Source organism: Triturus cristatus, chromosome 9 (genome assembly GCF_964204655.1).
Source record: "Triturus cristatus chromosome 9, aTriCri1.1, whole genome shotgun sequence".
In the NCBI taxonomy this organism is placed as follows: Eukaryota; Metazoa; Chordata; class Amphibia; order Caudata; family Salamandridae; genus Triturus; species Triturus cristatus.
The window spans coordinates 806,646,414-806,666,030 of NC_140592.1; positions in this window are offsets into that span (position 1 = coordinate 806,646,414).

Below are 19,617 nucleotides of genomic sequence, written 5' to 3' on the forward strand. Positions count from 1 at the left end.
CTGGAAAAAAAAAGGCGACTGCCCACTTGAAGAGACAAAACCCATGAGCAATAAAAAAACCCTAGCGTCGCCTTCTTGCATTTGCCCCTTGCCCCCCCTGGTCCCCCCCCCACCATCCCCCATGCCCTGTCGATGCCCCACCACACTTGCATAATTACTGCCTGCTTTTATTTGTAGTGCGCCAACAGCTCAGAGCCAGAATGCTTAATACAAATATTGCTAAAGAACAGTTTATAGAGCAGTACGATTCCAGGGAATGGGAAACAGCGTGGGGGGGGAGCAAGCAGATGAGGTGAATGGAGGGGTGTCTTGGGGTGCAATGGGGAGATTGAGGAATCCAGAGTGAGGGAAAGAAACAGTTGAGGAGAAGAGGTGCGTGGGTACAGGGGTAGGTGTGAGTGAATACAGGATCGTGAGAGCTCTGGGGAGGGCCGTGAAGAAGGGAGAGAACGAAGAGCAGCTGGCTGACCGGACAGTGTGGGGTGTGAGGGGGAGAGGGGGAGACGAAAGGCGAATAAGGATTATAGAAATAAAGGTGAAGATGGGGAGCCAGGAGTCCGGGGGGGCACGGGGGTGATGTGGAGGAGAGAAAGAAGCAGCAGTGCACTAAGCGAGGTTCAGAGAGTCGCGTGAGGAGTTTCCGTCAGGGATTGAGGGGGGGAGACGAAGAAGAGATGCGCATGGAAAGGAGCAGATGGGCAGGAGAAGCGTTTATAGGAAGGTCTGAGGGGAGAAATCAAAGAAGAGGACGTTAGTGAGGAAGGCTGTAGAGCAGCTTTAAAAACACCTTCCAAAAGAGACATTTAAAAGACGGGGGGCAGTTTGTAAACAGCTAGGCAGAGGGGTGATAGTGAGATTGCAACAGAGCATCTCGTAAGCAGTGTTTAAAAACTAGACAGCGAGACTGCAGCAGGACACACAGAAGACATTCGTTGTGAGGACAATAATACTGGCAGCAATGGAGGGGGTGAGGCTCCAACAGGGCTGCGGTTGCTGGAGAGAGAGAGAGAGAGATAGGGCCAGGGATATCAGCAGCTCATCGCTGTCCGCGCGACAGGGCAGGAGTGACACAGGAAGTTAAGCATGAGACGGGGAGATGTGCAGAGACGCGGAAGGAGGGGTGTGTGCAAGGGGGGAGCGGGGAGAGGGGAGCTAGGAGGAGAGGGGTGACAGAACGCAAAGAGCAGGAGCGTGGGGGCAGTGCGCGATGGGTGTGATAGAGGGTGGAACATGAAGATGGGAGACCGCGAGGAGAGGAGATGGAATGATATGTGTGAGAGAATATGAGGAAGAGGGAAGCAAGAGAATAAAAATAGAATGACGAGACAGCGCGTGGAAAAGGGCGAAATACACCAGAGCGAGAAAGAGAAACAAGCAGGAAGTGGAATAAGGGAGGGGGTAGGGCACGACGCGCCCTCTAAGGGGAGAGAGGCACGCAGGCTGGCAAATGGTGTGCACTTTCGCGGCCGCTTTGATGTTCTCAGGGGCCGCACGGCTCACTGAGAACATCAAAGCGGCCGCGAAATGATCACGCAGGCTGCCAAATGGTGCGCGCGCCCGGCGCACATGCACTGTATTTGGAGGTCTGAAAGCACTAGTTTGCACTTCCAAATCCCCCCGTTTACTAAAGCTCTCGCGAGAGCAGCGCTAAAGCGCTGGCTCAGGCGAGACCTAAAAAGGCCTGAAAGGAAGCACGGCAAGCAGAGCGCCCTCTTCAGACATTGTTAGAATGGCCTTGACTGAAGATTTTTATTCAGGGCCACTTGAAATTTGGTTACATCTTTCACAAAAGGTTGGCGAGATTGCATACCATTGGCTGATTGGCCTGCTTAGTTGGTGGCTAGGTCACACAATTTAGTGTCTATTCGCAGAAGAATAGATCTGCAGACGTTCAGTAGATACACCGCAGTTTGCATTGCTTAGAAAGCGAATGGCCCTTTGAGCCCATCCTGCAAGGAGATCTGGGTCCATAGGGTATCGTGCTATTTGACCAAGGGGGATAAATCCAGAATGTTGTAAAAGGGGCCTGACACATCAAGGAGTCTAGCCTGAGAGTTCTGTCAGGACCTGTCATTTCCTTTTTTAGGGTCCTTAATGTATTCACCTAAAAAAGAGGCTAACTATGGGTCAAATTCACGACTCTGCGATTTTGCCATGCAGTAGTGGGCGAAGGCATTCTGCTTCGAGGCGGTTACATACTGCCTAGGGAAGGGTTTTCTATGCCTATACTGGATATATACTGCAGTTTTTGCAGAAGGAAAGCAGTCAGCAGAACAAGAGTGGATTATGTCCTCTGGATCAAAAGTATTCTCAAGAATATTTGACTTATTAGGAAGTTCTGCTTATTGGCTTTCTCCTGCTTCCTCTAATATCTTTTTGCATGTAGACAGGGTGCCATGGACATCCTAGATCATCGTTAGAGGTGTCAGAGTTATCTTCGTCAAGGTCTTGTGCTTCTGAAGCATCTCAGTATGCCTCTTCATCCTCTTCTGGTGTGTTAAAGGGCAAATAATCTATATAGGCCTTTTTCAAGTTTTCCAAGGCAGTCGCCTTAGAGGGCATATTGACTTTGGAATTGATTTATTTCCCTTCAGAGCCCGGCATAGGATTGACTGGGGTCTGACGAACAGGTAGTAAGGAGAAAAGAGTATTCAACTGTTGGGCCAAAAGACCCAGAGAAGAGGAAACAGACCTATTAAAGTAATGTTGGATGGTCTGGTTCAAAATTGGTCTGTTATTTGACAATATAAACTATTCTAATTCCGCAGGAGTGAGGTCAATAGATAAAGTTAAGCAGGTCCAGTCTTTCTTCTCAGACAGCAGTGCAGTCCCTCAAGCAGCAGGAAAGTCCATCTGTAACTTCTAAAGGCGCACAGGGTTCTAATGAGTGGATCTGGTGGTCCAATATTTACACTGCTGCCAGACTTTCTCTTTGGAGACATCCTGTCCTACCCCCACATCTAGTTCTGGAAAGTTCTTCCTCTACACCTGTCAAGGCTCCAAACTATCTGGGGTGACGAGACAGGGTAGGCCTGGTGTCAGGTTCCTTTGTGTGTTGAGGTGGCAAAGCCCTTTCAAATGTAAGTGGGGCTGGGTACATGTCCTCCCATCATACTGCCAGGATGGCCCGAACTGTCAACACCTAAACCCCTTTTGTGTTACAGTCTGGAAGCAATACAGAAACATAAACAGCAGAGCCATTCACAGTCATGGGACTCAGCACACTGGTAGAAGGCACAAACGTTTAGGGAAAGAAAATGCCAATTTTCTAAAAGTGAGATTTTTATAACTGTGCCTTAAAATCCAGCTTCTCCAATAAACAGGATTTTAAATTACAATTCATTTGCGTGCAAACAGTATTTCTACCTGCTTCCCATCTAAAGTTAGCACTTACTAAATGTAATAAGTCAATGGGACACAGCGGCTGAGTGTGGGTTGGCAGCACTTGGGGCAAGGCAAGTACCTTCTACTTTTCTTTTAAAATTTGTCCCTCAAAGAATGCCCCTAAGAATTTTTCGCCTGGGGCACCACCCCTCTGGCGCCCCCCCCCCCCCCCCTAGCTAGGCCTCTGATGGGACAGATCGCTCTTTCAACAGTAAAAGGCGACTTAAGGAATGTTTTGCTGCTAGGACATGTGAAACTTAAGCACACATGTCCAACTTTTTAAATATGATGCTCCTTGCCCTATGAGCCTTTAGGGCTGACATGAGGCGTGAATTATAAGTATTAAAATGGAAGGTTTAGGCCTGGCAAAATGTTTATTTTGCCAGGTCAAGATGGCAGTTTAAAACTGCACTACAGGCTGAAGTAGCAATCGTGAGGCATACTTTAAAGGGCTAAATTAGTGGGTGTCAAAAAGAGTGCTCTAGGCCCACTAGTAACATTTAACTTATAGCTCCTGAATACATGTAGCACTATTTACTAGGGACTTACCGGTAAATTAAATGTGTCAATTAGGTGTATGACAATTTTACTGTGTTTGAAGGAGAGAGCACTAGCACTTTAGCACTGGTTAGCAGTAATAAAGTGCACATAGTGGTAAAGTGCACAGTTTAAGGACGACTGGGAAGTTAAGCTATGCCAATTGGGTATAAGCCAATCTACCACGTACCTTTTAAGGGTCAGAGCACATGAACCGAGTCCTGATTAGCAGGGCCCAGGGAAATTCAGAGACATTACACCAGTGGCTAGAAGGCAAAATGGGGGCCAAATGTTGAGAGAAACATGCAAAAAGCCTGTTTCCTCACAGGCCTTCCTGTTTGTACCAGTCACAAGCACACATACATCACAGTGCACACATGCGTTGCACAGCACTACATGCTAACATGATGAAGGCCAAGAGTGAGTTAAGAACACATTGTAAACAGAGAACTGAAAGTGTAACGAACACTGACCAGTCCTGATGTGTGGAGAGATCCTTTCTACCCTAGGAAAGAAGAGGGAGATGCGTCCTCCCAAACAAAATGTACAACACTCAAAGGTATCCCACCTAGGCTCATGACACTATACGTGATGAGAAGAAGTGCTTGCCACAACTAGACTCCACGCTACCTGGTGAGGGAAGGGAAAAAAATCCTCTTCTTTAAATAACCCTTACACACTATAGTAGTGTCATGCTTCATCATCGGGTCCAGCACACCTGGGGGCAAGGGGGGGGGGCTTTGTCATCCACTGGGAGACAGCCTTCTTGCATATCAGAGGTGGTAAGAGCTGTTGAAGCTCGGCGCTCTGATGTATCACTTCACTAGCCCACTCAGGAGGTGAGACATCCTTCCTGCCTAAACCTTTGTTCTACCTCCGGTGAGTGTGCATACTACCTGTGGGAGGTCAGAACTCTGTCTTGGTGGCAGCTGGGGCAGGAAAATCCAGGCCTGCCAGCCAAAGCACACGTCAGCTGGAGTGACCAGGTGGGCGACTTCTGGGGTAGCCACCTGGGTCCTAGTCAGCCTACCCTTGACACAAGATTCATGTCAGGGGAGAGAAGGCAAGTTGTTTAACGCCAAACTCGACATATTTAGATGATACTATAAGGGTGCTAGCAACCCAGGTATCACTGGGTACTAGTCCCATGTTATCCTATGGACAGCCTATCACGTATAGTGAATTTTGATGGTAAAGTCACTATAGAGACATGTAAGCATGCACTCACATGCCTATATTGCACTCTGCCTCCTGGGCTCAAGAGGCCAGTGATTGACTTATACTGAAAGCAGTGCTGGGACTTTGTCTCACATGGTGAGGACAAATTTGAATTGGAGCAGTGAACACTGTTCCTGCAGTCTGCAATGGCAGGCCTCCTGTCATTCGTTTACTTGGGTCACTCAGGGTGGCACAACCAACGCTGCAAGCCCTGAGTACCCATTCACTAACCATGCCCTGGGTACCACAAGTACCAATTACCAGGGATGTATAAGGGAGCTAAGCTCTTGCCAATTAGGGATGCCAATTACCCTTAACACTTCAGGTGAAAGAACACTGGACCTGGAGCACAGTTAGCAGGCTTCGGTGCACTGTCAGAGTCGAAAACCAGCATCCATCAGTTCAAATGGGGGCAAAAAGTGGGGGGACATCAGCAAACAGTACCGTTTCCTATAATTGAGTAAGAAGCAAAGGACTGATGTGGCGTGGCCAACTAGCGAGGAAGATGGCTGTACACTAACGCGGCTCCGGCACCCACGCCCGGCATCAAATGAATCTGCATACTAATCCGGTAATGTGAGTTGAAGCGAAGCTGTCTGGCACCCCAGGCAACCCCCTGGACCGAGTGAAGCGGGCGGTTGATGCCTGAAACCAAAGAAACAGACTAGAGCAAATGACCCAGGAGGCCTGAGGCACGCAGTGAGCGGCCTGAAAATACACACTCACCATCGGCCGCCGCGGTGGGATTGTGCGGATCCATGTGTGGCCAACTCAGGACGGGTGCACTGAGAGAAAAGGAGGGCTCGTTCTGCCAAATGGGAGTGCTGACTGCGCCGCCGGCCTGCTGGTGCCTGCTCGGGCGCTCGAAGCTACCTCGAGGGAGACAACTGGAAATCATCGGCCGCCCGGTGCAGTCGCTACGGCCTGGCGAGCGAGAATAGAAACTCAACACAGCAGAGGTGGCCGTTGCTGTGTCTGTCACAGAACAAGTGCGGGTGAAGAGCCAGCCCGCACCGGGCGACCTGGAAAAATAAATAGACCCGGTCCTGGCCCAGTGGGCCAATTGATGTCACAGCACAGTCCCGACGGCTGTTGCCGATTTGTGCCCCCAGGGAATCGGACATTAGGGGAACAGAGAAGCGGCGTGCAGCCTTTATCCAGGTACGGGAGTATCTGCGGGGGAAGCCTCAGTGATCCAGTCACACAGATCAGGCCCCAGACATGGGTCCCGTGCTCACTACGCCACTGGAGTCAAACTATCCTGGCTGATGACGGCTGATAGCCAGAAACCGGTCCTAGGATGCTTGATTCCGGTCCAGGGAAGACATGGTTTGGCAGTTCGGGCTGGACTGTTCCCATGAGGCACAGGGTCAAGACTGATTTGCATATGGCCATGTCTGAACTGGGGTGGTGTAGTGGGAAAAAGAACGATGGATTTAACCCAGATCTCTTGACTGGAGAAGAATGTCTGCATTGTCAGCATTCCGTCCATCATTTGTTTGTTGTAACGCTTTTCGCCCTAAGTGGGATGGGTATGCCCAGACGTGGGTCCCGTGCTCACTACGCCACTGGAGTCAAGCTATCCTGGCTGATGACGGCTGATAGCCAGAAACCGGTCCTAGGATGCTTGATTCCGGTCCAGGGAAGACATGGCTTGGCAGTTCGGGCTGGACTGTTCCCATGAGGCACAGGGTCAAGACTGATTTGCATATGGCCATGTCTGAACAGGGGTGGTGTAGTGGGCAAAAGAACAATGGATTTAACCCAGATCTCTTGACTGGGGGAGAATGTCTGCATTGTCAGCATTCCGTCCATCTTTTGTTTGTTGTAACGCCTCTCTGGACCGGAAACAAGCATCCTAGGACCGGTTTCGTGGTTTCACCCCTCTTCAGCCAGGATAGCTTGATTCCAGTGGCACAGTGAGCCCAGGACCGACGTTTGAGCATACCTGGCGCACTTAGGGCGAGAAAGCAAAAGACACAGATCTGTGACTGGGGGTGAATGTTTGATTGGCTCAGCATTCCATCCATCATCTGTTGTTTTTGCATTTGTCGCCCTAAGTGGGAAGGGTATGCCCAGACGTGGGTCCCGTGCTCACCACACCACCAGATTTAAGCTATCCTGGCTGAAGAGGGGTGAAATGGTGTGCTTGCCACCACATTTAGAACATTTGTGCTTGTATCTGCAGGGATTCTTCTGGCAATACCCCCTGTTAAAATTCCAGCATGCCCTGCAACAACTGATTGTGGTTTAGCCCAATTACCCACCCCTCCCAAGGTGGGTCTGCCGAGAAACGGACGGTGTGACACTGCAAGCCCGCTCGCTGTATGCATAGTAGGAGGAGGCCTCTGGGGATACATCCACTGGACTGATAACTCATTGTCAACTTCTCCCCAAGGTTTTTCAGGAATAAGGACCAGTCTTGCTCTGAATTCTTCATCGTAATGAAGCCAGGCAAAACCCCCAAACTCAGTATGAGCCTTTCTGATTGTATCCAAATATTTAAAAATAGATACCGATCTATCTGGAAGTTTTTCGTAAATAACACTTGCGAAGATTAGAAAGGCTGAGGTCCAAGAATCTATAGTTGTGGGAACTCTTGGGCTCTTAGCTAGCTCCCAAGCTTCTTCTCTAGAACCCTCCTTGGACTGGATTTCTCTGTGAAGAAGCTTAAAAACATCTACGAACTCCTCTTGCCAGATTTTCGTCTTTGTATTTTTGCTTAAATGGAAACCTAGAGGCATAGATAACCCATATAAGGAAGCCTTTTTAATCCTTCAACTTTCGATTTCTCTTCCTTCTCATTACCCCGAGCTTCTTCTATGGGATTAGGTTTTTTGATTCTGACAGATCGCCCTTATTTTTAACATTGTCAGATGATAATTTTTTTTCGGGTAAAATTGCTTCTGGCTCATTTGGAAACTTACGAGGTGTAAGCAGATCATTGGGGGTATGGATGGTCGCTTCTGATTTCTGCTTTTTGGAATACACAGTCCTGACATCACTCCCTACTTCATACTTGTGCTCAGATAAAGTACAAAGTAGATGCATTAAATGAAAGAAATGTATGCAACCAGGCCTACATGAAAGAGGACTAACAAAAAAAGGCAGTGATTGACCTCACATATCAAGAGTCTCTTGATCTCTTCGAAAACAAGATCTTCCACAATCACAAAACTTGATCTTCATAAAATGGAGGGGACTATAAACAGAACTCGGGGAGAGGAGTTGGCCTAACGGTTAGGGCGCTCGACCTCGGACTTGGGGGAACTGGGTTCGAGTCTCGGTAATGACGCTAAACATCCTGTGATTCTGGGCAAATCACTTAATCTCCTCGTGCCTAAAAAAAAAAGGAATGTGTGTCCTCAGGTAACGTAACTGGTGCTATGTAAAGCGCTCTGATACCTGATTTGATTCGGGTCAAGTTCGCGCTATATAAAAATCTGCAAAAAACAAAAAAAAAATTAAAGACTTTTCACAATGAGAACTGCCATCAGTCCCCACACCCTTATCCTCCATAATGACCTCATGTGATTTCTGTTTCTTTAAAATTGATTTACTGCAATTATCATTAACAGGCTTCTCACCTGTTCATAAAGGTTTGTCCCAAACTGATGTCCTCTTTCTTCTGTCACCTTCTTCATATCCTTTGCGTTTATCACAGTCTTTCCAGTTATTCTCTGCGTCTTTCTCGTGAAAAATATGAGCCTTGGCCAGCTTTTTAGAGACCCCCCTATACGATTTGAAAACACCAGAGAGTACTTCATCCTCATCATCCCCAATTTCCCCTTCTTATAATTCCATTGAGTCATCATACCAGCACTCGTATTCAAATTGGACATTCTTGCATTTCTCACTACAGCCTGGCTGTACACCACCCACCATCATAAACCCTCCAATTAACAGCCTTTTTAAAATGTGAAACTCTTTTTTCTTCCAAAGGTGTTGGGAAAATTGCATCAAAATTCTCCCTTTCGTGCTCCAAAATTCCGCAGGACACTTTAGACCTGCTTAGTATTCTTTTACTGTGCTTCTCGTCCTTTTGCAGCATCGTTCCCGCGTTGGCCTGCAAGTCGCCAAATCTTGCTGACACAGGATCCTTCGGAACCACTGCTGATGACATGCCGATCCCTTTCTCGACCTCAAGATCAAAACCCTCTACAACAACTTCATCGACCAGCCACCAGATGCCACAACCACCCCCCCCCCGAAGACACCATTCAGTCCACCATCTCCAACTGAACTCTAATCACAACCGAAGAACCCGCCTCGACCATGAAAGAAATCCACTCTGGAGCAACCACCGACCCCTGCCCCCCCCACACCTACCACAGAGCCACGGCCGGCATTGCACCCGAACTACAATGCACCATCAACACCACTGACACAACAGGCACCTTCCCCAATGTCTGGAAGGGCGCAGAAGTCAGGCCCCTGCTCAAGAAGCTCACAGCTGACCCCACCGACAAGGAACTGACTCGCTTCATCGAAGAGAACGCTGTCCTCGACCCATCTCAATCCGGATTACGAAGCAACCAGAGCACCGAGACCGCCCTACTCGTCGCCACAGACGATATCTGCACCCTCCTGAACCAAGGCCACTCCATAGCCCTCATCCTACTCGACTTGTCAGCGGCCATCGACACCGTATCCCACCACACACTAATCGCCAGACTGCACGACGCTGGCATACGAGGAACAGCCCTGGACTGGATCCGATCGTTCCTCACCGGAAGAAACCAAAGAATCAGACTGCCATCCTTCTGCTCCGATCCCAAGGAAATCACCTGCTGATCCCACAAGGGTCATCACTGAGCCCGACCCTCTTCAACATCTACATGGCCCCCTCGCAGCCATCGTCCGACAACACGGTCTCAACATCGTATCCTACGCCGACAACACCCAGCTCATCCTCTCCCTCACCAGAGACCCCACCACCGACAAACTCAAATTCCAGAAAGGAATGCAAGACGTCGCGGTCTGGATTACCAACAGCTGCCTAAAGCTCAATGCCGAGAAGACAGAACTCCTTGTCCTCGGAACCAGCTCAGCTAGGGGACAACACCTGGTGGCCGACTGCTCTCGGAACCCTCCCTGACCCCACAGACCATGCCAAAAACCTCGGCATCGTACTCGACTCGTCACTCACTATGAACCAACAGATCAACGCTGTCACCTCCAGCTGATTTAACACCCTCCGCATCCTTCGCAAGACATTCAAATGGATCCCCCTTGAGTCAAGGAAGACAGTCACCCACGCACTCATCACCAGCAGACTTGACTACCGAAATGCACTCTACGCCGGCATCAACAAGTCCCTACTCCGCAAACTCCAGACAGTACAGAACTCCGCCATCAGACTCTTCCTCAGCATCCTGCGACACCACCACATCAGCCAACACCTACTTAGACTCCACTGGCTCCCGTAGAGAAAAGAGTCACCTTCAAAATCCTCAATCATGCCTACAAATGCCTACACAACAACGGACCCAATTACCTCAACGACAGAATCACCTTCCACGCACCCAAAAGAAACCTCCGATCTGCCAGCCTTGCTCTGGCGGATCCACAAAGCCAGAGCAGGCGGAAGATACTTCTCTCAAATTGCAGCCAAGACCTGGAACGAGCTACCTGCAGACATCAGACGCCCCCCCTCCCTGAACACCTTCAGGAAGACTCTCAAGACCTGGCTTTTTGGCTAAGCCGAACTGCGGACCCTCCCCCCATCAACGCCTTGAGATCCTCACGGGTGAGTAGCACGCTTACAATTCCCCTGACTGATTCATTGATTTTCTCCCCATCACGAACCCACACCCATTTACCTGGACCTTCCTGACCATACCCAACTGTATCCTTAATAAACTCAGGCTTAGCGCGCAAATTCTCTTTATTCTGATTCCCTTTAACTGCTTGTAAACCTGATTGCATTCCTCTTATTTCTATGGAAGCCTCCTGACTTGGTATTTTATTATGATGTTACATTATATCACCTCTCTCACCAGAAACAATAGGGGATAATGACCTCTCACCTGTTAAACCCAGTACATTTTGAGCTATTTGTGACTTTCATCCAAAAATAGGAATATTCCTTTTTTCATTATTTCCATTCAAAATATCATCCTGCTCATTAGTAACACTTTCTGTATGTAAATCACCACTAGATGGCAATAACACTACATTTTCAACAAAATTCTCCTCGCCTTTAATACCACAAGCTCCTTTAAGGGATTTCCCGTTCCCCAAAAGCCTGCCTCTCACAGTGCGTGTGCGTGATCTGCCCCTCCCTCTCTTCAAGACCGGGATAGGCAGGCTGCCGATTAGAAGTAAGAGGAGCTTCTTCATTCCAATTTCCTTTACCGGCTAACCCACGCGTCTTAATAGGGGAGCTTTCAGTTGAGGAACATGCCAGCACGGCGGCAGAAACGCCGTCAGTTGACGCCCTCCTCCTCGTCTCAAACCCCGTCCAAGCTTGCGCAAGAACACCCAGGACGAACAAATCCTCCCGCCCCGCTTCACACAGGAGCCTCAGTGCCTCCCTAACTGAAGCAGAAGACTCTGCCATAACTGAAATTAGGAGCGGCCGAGTCTTAAATAAGCAGATCTTCCAGCAATTAAACAAACGGCAACGAAGAAAGCAATGAAGAAAAAACGCTCCGCCTACCTCAGCTAGCACCCTTCAACTGAAGAAAAGAATGTGGCATTCGAAATCGCCGCATTCTAAAGCAGGCACCTCACCCGCTCCACAGCTGCTGCCTGGACCGTACCATTGGTCCGAAACCGCCTCTGGTTTAAAGGCGCCTTAAAACATCACAAAAACATTACCAGGCTCGGTCTACTAGATAGACCAGGAGCAACATGGCCGATTTTATCCGGCTACACACCTCATCCTGACATCGAAGGGATGTCAGACGAGGAATTACTTACTCAACTACAAGAGTTAATAAAAATTTACAGACAATTAGTCCTATATGTCATGCGGACTTTCCCCTCAATAGGGGTATACACTAAAAATTACTCCACAGACTTTAGACGCAGTCATGGGTAAAATGCCCACAAAACGTGAACAAATTCCATTCTGGATAGCTCAAAATATTACTCAAATCGAAGCAGTATTTCCAAATACTAGCCCTTATGAGAAACACAGAATCCTAACAATCTGTTTACCAATGGGGATCACACCACAACTGGAAGACTGCACCACTTGGGGCACAGTCTTTGCTGCCATCTATACTAAAACACATAGTGTTCGGTCAATTGCAGTAATACCAGATGTCCTGAAACAAATTCAAAACAAATACGGGGCAGAGCCTGTTCTGAATTTAGGTATGAAATTACTGAAAAACTTCGACCAGGTCTCAACAATAATATTATCTAATATTAAAGGAGAGGCAGCATCAGTGGCGATCTGCTAAAGCTTAAGGGAATTTGATGTAACAGAACATCAACATGAACTACCCAGAATAATAGAAAAATCTTATGCAGAATTAGACAGAGACAGTTTTGGTGGAAAACCTTTGAAGCCCAAACTATCTGAAGATCCTGAGAAGGGCTCTATTAAACAAAATCAAATCCAACATCTTCTAAAAAGAAGTGTGAAATTAATAAACAAAATTCAAAAGAGAAACGTCCTCAGGAATAGGGATAATTTAAGAAAACTGACAGGTATCAGGATACTGATACACGTTCCTCTTGTACCTTTCAGATATCATCACAGACATCAGAAAGAAGAGGACGGTCAGATCACAAAGAAGAACGCCTGAAGTCCAAAGACAATCAACACGTTCAGAAAAATAAATCAAAACCTCAATTCACCAAAAAGAAGGTCGAGAGTCTGAAGATCAGACATCCTGAAACTACTGAGAACACAGCTCAAGAACGTAGAATGGGCTCAGACAATGCTGGTCATGTAGCAGAAGTAACAATAGCTCACCAAAACCTGAAGGAACTACTGGAGATAGTGGACTTGAATGGGTACATCGCAGTAGAGACTGTAGACACCAGGGTTAGTACTCAAAAAAAGTTATTTGAAATAACACTCCGGATGGAGGGAGGCATACCAAGAAAAGTGAACGCACTCTTTTGGGAGAAAATTTCAAGGGGTTATGATATACTTCTAGCAGAACAGGACTAGCCACCAAACATTGTCAGGGAGTGTCCACATGGCGAGTACATCATTATGACAGCCTTCTCCAACCATATTCCAATTCACCTAAAATATACTTATGCTAGGAAATGGGCAGTTGCCCAGGCCCCAACATTATACAAAAATCATGTAGGATGGGATGAGGACTCACCACAAAATACAGCTAAATAAATCAACCTATTGCACAAAGACAGTACTCAATAAAGCAAGAAGCTAAAAAATAGGTCAGGGAGATCTTAGATCAACTTGAATACCAAGGGGTGATTGAAACATGCACCTCCTCAATGAAGAATCCTTTGTTTCCTGTATCCAAACCAGACAATACATATTGTCAAGTATTGGATTACAGACACTTGAACACTTGTTCCAAAACATTTGCAGTGCAAAATGCACATAGTACAGCATTAATGAATAACATTGTGTGTAAAAAATATAAAACCACATTGGACATTTCAAATGGTTTCTTTTGTCAAAACATAGCACCTGAAAGCAGGTACTTAACAGTTGTCTCAATAATGGGGACCCAGAGTCAATTTTGTTGACTCCCACAAGGGTTTAAAAACAGCCCGGGGTTATTCTCAGCAAGGGTAACAGAGTTACTACAAATTTATGATAACGAAGCATTGTCATATGTCGATGACATCTATCTGACAGATGATGAACTTGAACAGGGTGAGTACCATTATACTGGGCTTCGCCTCCGAGGGCTTTAAATTCAACTTTAAAAAATCCAGAATTGCCAATCTCAATGTCCTTTTCCTAGGATATGAGCTTTCAAGTGAAGGAAAAAGCCTAGCAGCTAACTTTTTAGAAAAGTGTGCGCTGCTCCAACCTCCAAAAACGCTGAAACATTTACAATCAATCTTGGGTTTCCTAAATTTTGGAAGAGCTTACATTCTAAATTACGCAGAAAGGGTTAAACCTCTCTACAAATTAATCAAAGCCGATTTTTCAACAAAACATTGGACACAGGAACAAACATTCTGCGTTCACTCCAAGCTAACATGTTAGCAACAAAGCACTTACAAACACGCGTAAATAAACGCAATTTAGTGATCCGAATAATTTTGAGTCAATGCGGATTCACCTATTTAACATTTAATGAGGGTGAAAAAGTACCAATAGCGTACAAATCCCATTTGTATACATAAGCAGCAGTGCGCTTCACTTCAACAGAAAAATACTGACTGCAGTTCAAACTGCTGGAGCAAAAGAAAGAGCACTAGCTCAGGGGAAACGCATTATTGTCGTGACTTCAGTACCAGCCTTAGAGGCGGTTACAAAAGTGAGCATTCCAAATGCAAAAGCTTTACATCCTAGATGGATACAATGGGTTAATTCTCTTGCTGCAACAGATGTTGAATATGTTTTTGATCCTGATTTAAAAACACAAGCGTTCCTGCAATATGAATATGAATGTCCTCTGACCACTGAAATTCTGCCTCTCAATCAGTACGAATTTATAATTTATACTGACGGATCAGCACAACCTGCTACAGGGAGTAGGCAAGCTTACAGTGCAGCGTGCGCAATCGTTAAAGGTCTCATGCACGATGGTAACTTTCGACCAATGGTCACAAAAACTCAATCTCTAGGAGATTGTACAGCTCAGTGAGCTGAACTACAAGCATTCTAACTGGCACTTAATAGTACAGATCGCAAATTCCCCACACTTATAGTGTGCGATTCCTTTTACTGTGTTCAGTCATATAATTAATATTTACAGAATTGGCTTCAAAACTGATTCAAAGATGCAAAAGGTGGCACAATAAAGCATAAAACGCTTTGGGAACAAGTAGTTTAGTTGAGAAAGGAACTTCCAAAATCTCACGTGATACACACGCTGAGTCATCAACGTGATGGCGTTCACGTTGCAGGGACTTCATTGGGTGATAAAGCTGCAAAGGGGACTGTTCAGACGGCTTCCGTAGCTGCGATCACTCATTCAAAAACGAGAATAGACAGTGAGATATTGTTGGCTGTCAATGCTTCAAGCAAAGGCAGTGGTGCAGCGTTACCAAATAAATTTCCACTCAAGTACTCTTATGTAATTGATGCGAACAACGTTCCTTTTGCTCGAATCCCTGGAGTGGGGGATAGGGTCATTCCAAACATGGAACAAAGATTAGGACTGATCCTAGCAGCACATGAAGGGATAGCCTCTGCCCATGCAGGTGTTTCTGCAACAGTATCTTTACTAAAACAAAGATATTGGTGGCCTGGCATTAGGAAACAGACCAAAAACTATGTTTTGGCATGTGAAATATGCCAACAGATGAAAGTCTCCACTGTGGAACGTCCTGCGCAGACACCCCTGTTGATTTCAGACAAACCATTAGCTTGTGTTTACCTGGACCACTGCAGTCCCATGCAAAGGGACGGTAACTATAAATATATAATGGTCGCAGTAGATTCGTGCTCAAGGTTCCTGTGGATGTGGCCTCAGCGCTCGGGCTGAGGCTCTAACTGTTATAAAAGATTTGCGAGTCTTTATCCGCACATATGCATTCTGACCAGGGCCCTGCGTTTAGCTCTCGGGCTTACAAAGAAGCCATGGCCAGTTTGGGCGTAGCCTTGCGATACTCCTCTCCATTTCATCCTGAGGGAAATTCTGTTGTGGAAAGGAAAAACTGGGACATAAAGCAGTCTATAACAGCTAGAGTATTAGGTTTGGGTGATGGGTGGGTCAAACATCTTTATGGGGTCCAACGCTCATTAAATAATTTGCCAGGAAGTTCTCTGGGGGGGGGGGGTCACTCCATATGAGGTCCTGTTTGGGACAAGAATGTGGGTATGTGGGTTCCTGATCTCGAATGTACAGGCACAGTGGTGGAAAATAAACCCTTTGATTGTTTGGTTGTTTTACAGGATCTAAATGAACTAAGATCGGAACAAAGCAACGTGTCCCTGAAGCCAACCACCACTGGGGAAAAACCAGCAGTCCCAGCAAGGCCTGTCTGGATCCCAAAAGTTGGGGATCTAGTCAGGGAGAAGATTGCTGACAAGAAGAAATTTGGACCTTCTTACAGACAACCAGTACCTGTCCTAGCCGTCCACGGAACAAGAACAGTACTTCTGCCACCCCTTGCTGGAAAAAAGGAGAAAGGATTTGTGTCAATCGACCTCATCAAACCACACTATGTGGCCGATACTAAATAGTAGGCCTCGTGGACTCCGACCTAGTAGCAGATACCCTCCTCTCGCTACTATCCATCGAGAATTCAGCAGTAAGAGATGAAGGACTAAGCAACAATGCTATGGAACTCATCCCTCTTGAAACTCAAGTAACAGTTCATCCAGATACACCTGTCTACACCAAGGTAACACGTGATCAACTGGTTCCAGCGATTTCAACGAATCATGATGCAATTCCAACAATTGACCGAACTGCTTCTGGCTACTTCATTCACTTTGATACGTTTTCTGAGGATCCAAGTGAGCCTGAAACGACGCCAGCCCTAAAAACTTTCAAACAACAAGTACCAGACTTTTTTCAATTTCTGAAAGAGACTTATCTGGTTTCACCATGGATTGAACTATGGATTATTTCTGGAATATTTTTGTTTCTGCTTTGGCTAGCTTTGATAATGACTCTTAGCATGCTTCTGTATGGCAGATACATTTGTTTGGACACTGAAAGTAAAAATGTGAACTTACTGTTAAAGCCATACAAATCTTCTCATCGTGAAGCAAGAGATTTGTCAGCAGTGAACATCACAGCCATTCCTATACAGGATGGTATAGTTTGGGACAAAACCGATTTCGACATATTCGGCCCGACAGAACTATTGAAGATTCTACATTTTAAAAAAAATTCATTAAGTGACTTTATTACCTCCAGTACCTATTCTGATGATTGGGACTTTGAGACTGTTAATAACATGATGTCTGATCTAGAGAGGTCTGCTGCGTTCTCTAACAATGAAAAAGAGGGTTCATCAGACTACAAAGACCTTTATTGTTACAACCACTATGGTCATCATTTCTTGCATAAATCTGCAACACCTAGAAATGTGTTTATGTTTAACCATTGGGAACATTGTCCTACACCACCAAAGGGTAGTTCAAGAACGTTTGTAAAACAAATTACATATTTTTCAGGGTACGATACATCTGATCCAGAAACATTTTTCTATAGAAATGTAAACAAAACAGGACAGAAAAATATGTTAACTAATACAAAACAGATTTATTCTGCAGCCTTTATTGCCCAACTGTCTAGACAAGGGTTTGACTTTTGGAAAGACACAATCGACACAACATCTGTCTGGGATCTAAAGATTGGCAAGTGCAGGGGATAGAAGCTTTGTTTAGAGCCTGTATCATCCCACAGCAAATAATGTTTTTAAATGACACTGTGCAACAAACTTCTTGCCTTGGATTAGCCAAGATCAAAGACTTGAACACACCTTCTGTAACACCACCTGCTAGTAATAGCAGTACACAGAGAGTGGTCACAATAGACACAATACTAAAAAACAACAGATCAGATCCTGATTGGTAAAAATGGTTGCTATGGCCCGCAGACATAAACATCTGTCAAGAAAGATTCCTGAATAGATTACATGGCTTTACTATCCATAGGCCAGACCCTCGTTATGTTCAATGACAGAACCCGGGGATAGTAACAACATACAGTTTAGGAAAATTGTGCCTCAACTGGTTACAAAGATCTACACTTGAGGATGTGAAACAACACTTATCTTTACTTAAAGAAGACGCAGAACTTAGGGATTTCTTGCTAGGACCAAGAAAACCACGTCAAAAATGTTTCATATATGCCGGCAATTATGCTACTTATAATGAAATATGGAAGGTTTCACAGGAAGAGGCCACAGAAAGAATACATGAGCTTGATCGTATTAACTTAGAGAAATCTCTCATTGTGGTCAACAATGGATTAACAACTTTGTCATCCAGAATATATTCACTAGACAACATTGTATCCTCTGCTATTGATATACTGGAACAAGATTTAGCAATGTTACAACAAGGCCAAAATCAGTTACGTTCTATTATATTATTAGGCTGGACGCTGCAATCCTTGCGTGCAGGCTATGTGCCTTGGCGTTTTATCGACACGTCGTCTCTGTTTTCGGAATACAATCTCACGGATAAACAGACTGAACTGGCACAAAGGGGAGAAAAGTATACAGTGCTGAGCATTGAAAAACTGGAAAAATTACCATTTACGGTAGCAGAAAAAAACAGCTACAGAATGGCTTATCCATGGCAAAATAACTCTGCCGGTCACTACTTTTCATTTTCAGTATTGCCTCAAACAAATGCAAGCAGGCAAATATGAAAGGTTGGGTAAAGAATACATTAAGACATCCTGGGATTTACCTTACGAATACAGATGTTGGAGTGGGGGTCGTGAAGTGTTTCTAAGTGGTACACACTGTGAAAATGCACTGAGCGGATCACTCATATGTCAGGACATTTCTTTACACAGGGCTTGTAATGGTTCTGTGGCAAACTTGTCCTGCCACCTGCAGGGTACACCAGCTGCTGTGATTAATCCAACGTTTGGCCAACTTTCTAACAGGAGTTACCTTATGTTGAATGATCAAAGTTGCTGTGGCATGTTGCCAGGTATCCCATATCTGGTAACAGTTAGCTCCAGGGTTACTTGTTGTATGCAAGTATTGTTCCCCCAAATAGACACAGTCAGGGAGTCGCCTCTATGGCCTTCATTGAATGTTTCTTTTATACGTTTTGATACTTTCAGCAGAATGAAAGCCATGCTTTTGCAACAGACAGTGCCTTTGACCTTGGCCAAAGAAACCTATGATCTTCAAATTGCAAGGACTTCGGCTGAAATACAGGCTCTAATACGTACAAACTGCCCTATACATTTCGTAGAAATTATGGGACGTATCTTAAACATGTCTGATACAAGCGGGTTTTTACATGTATTTAAGACTATATGTTCGGGACTGTTAACACCTTTTCAGGCAGTCCTCGGAATCATTCCAAACTTCGTGCACCCGGTGTTTGGTGGTCTGCCATTAATTCTAGCACTCGTTGACGGAATGTTGTTTCTATTCCTACTTCTACGCTATGGCAAGCCTATCCACCGGCGTCACTCCCAGCAACTTGGAGAAAGCTCTCCTAGAACGGAAGTACAGTGAGCGCAACTTTTGGGCATACCTCGCCTACGGGAACTTAATACAACACGGTTTATGTCATTTAGACCAATCTGGCAAGATTGCATCTTACCTGTTCTACGCTGCCTGCTTTGCGGTGAAGAATGCGTGCTAGACATCTGTCTAACACTCCCATCAGTCATGCCAACGGATATCGATACTCTGCTGGACCCGATTACGGCCCAT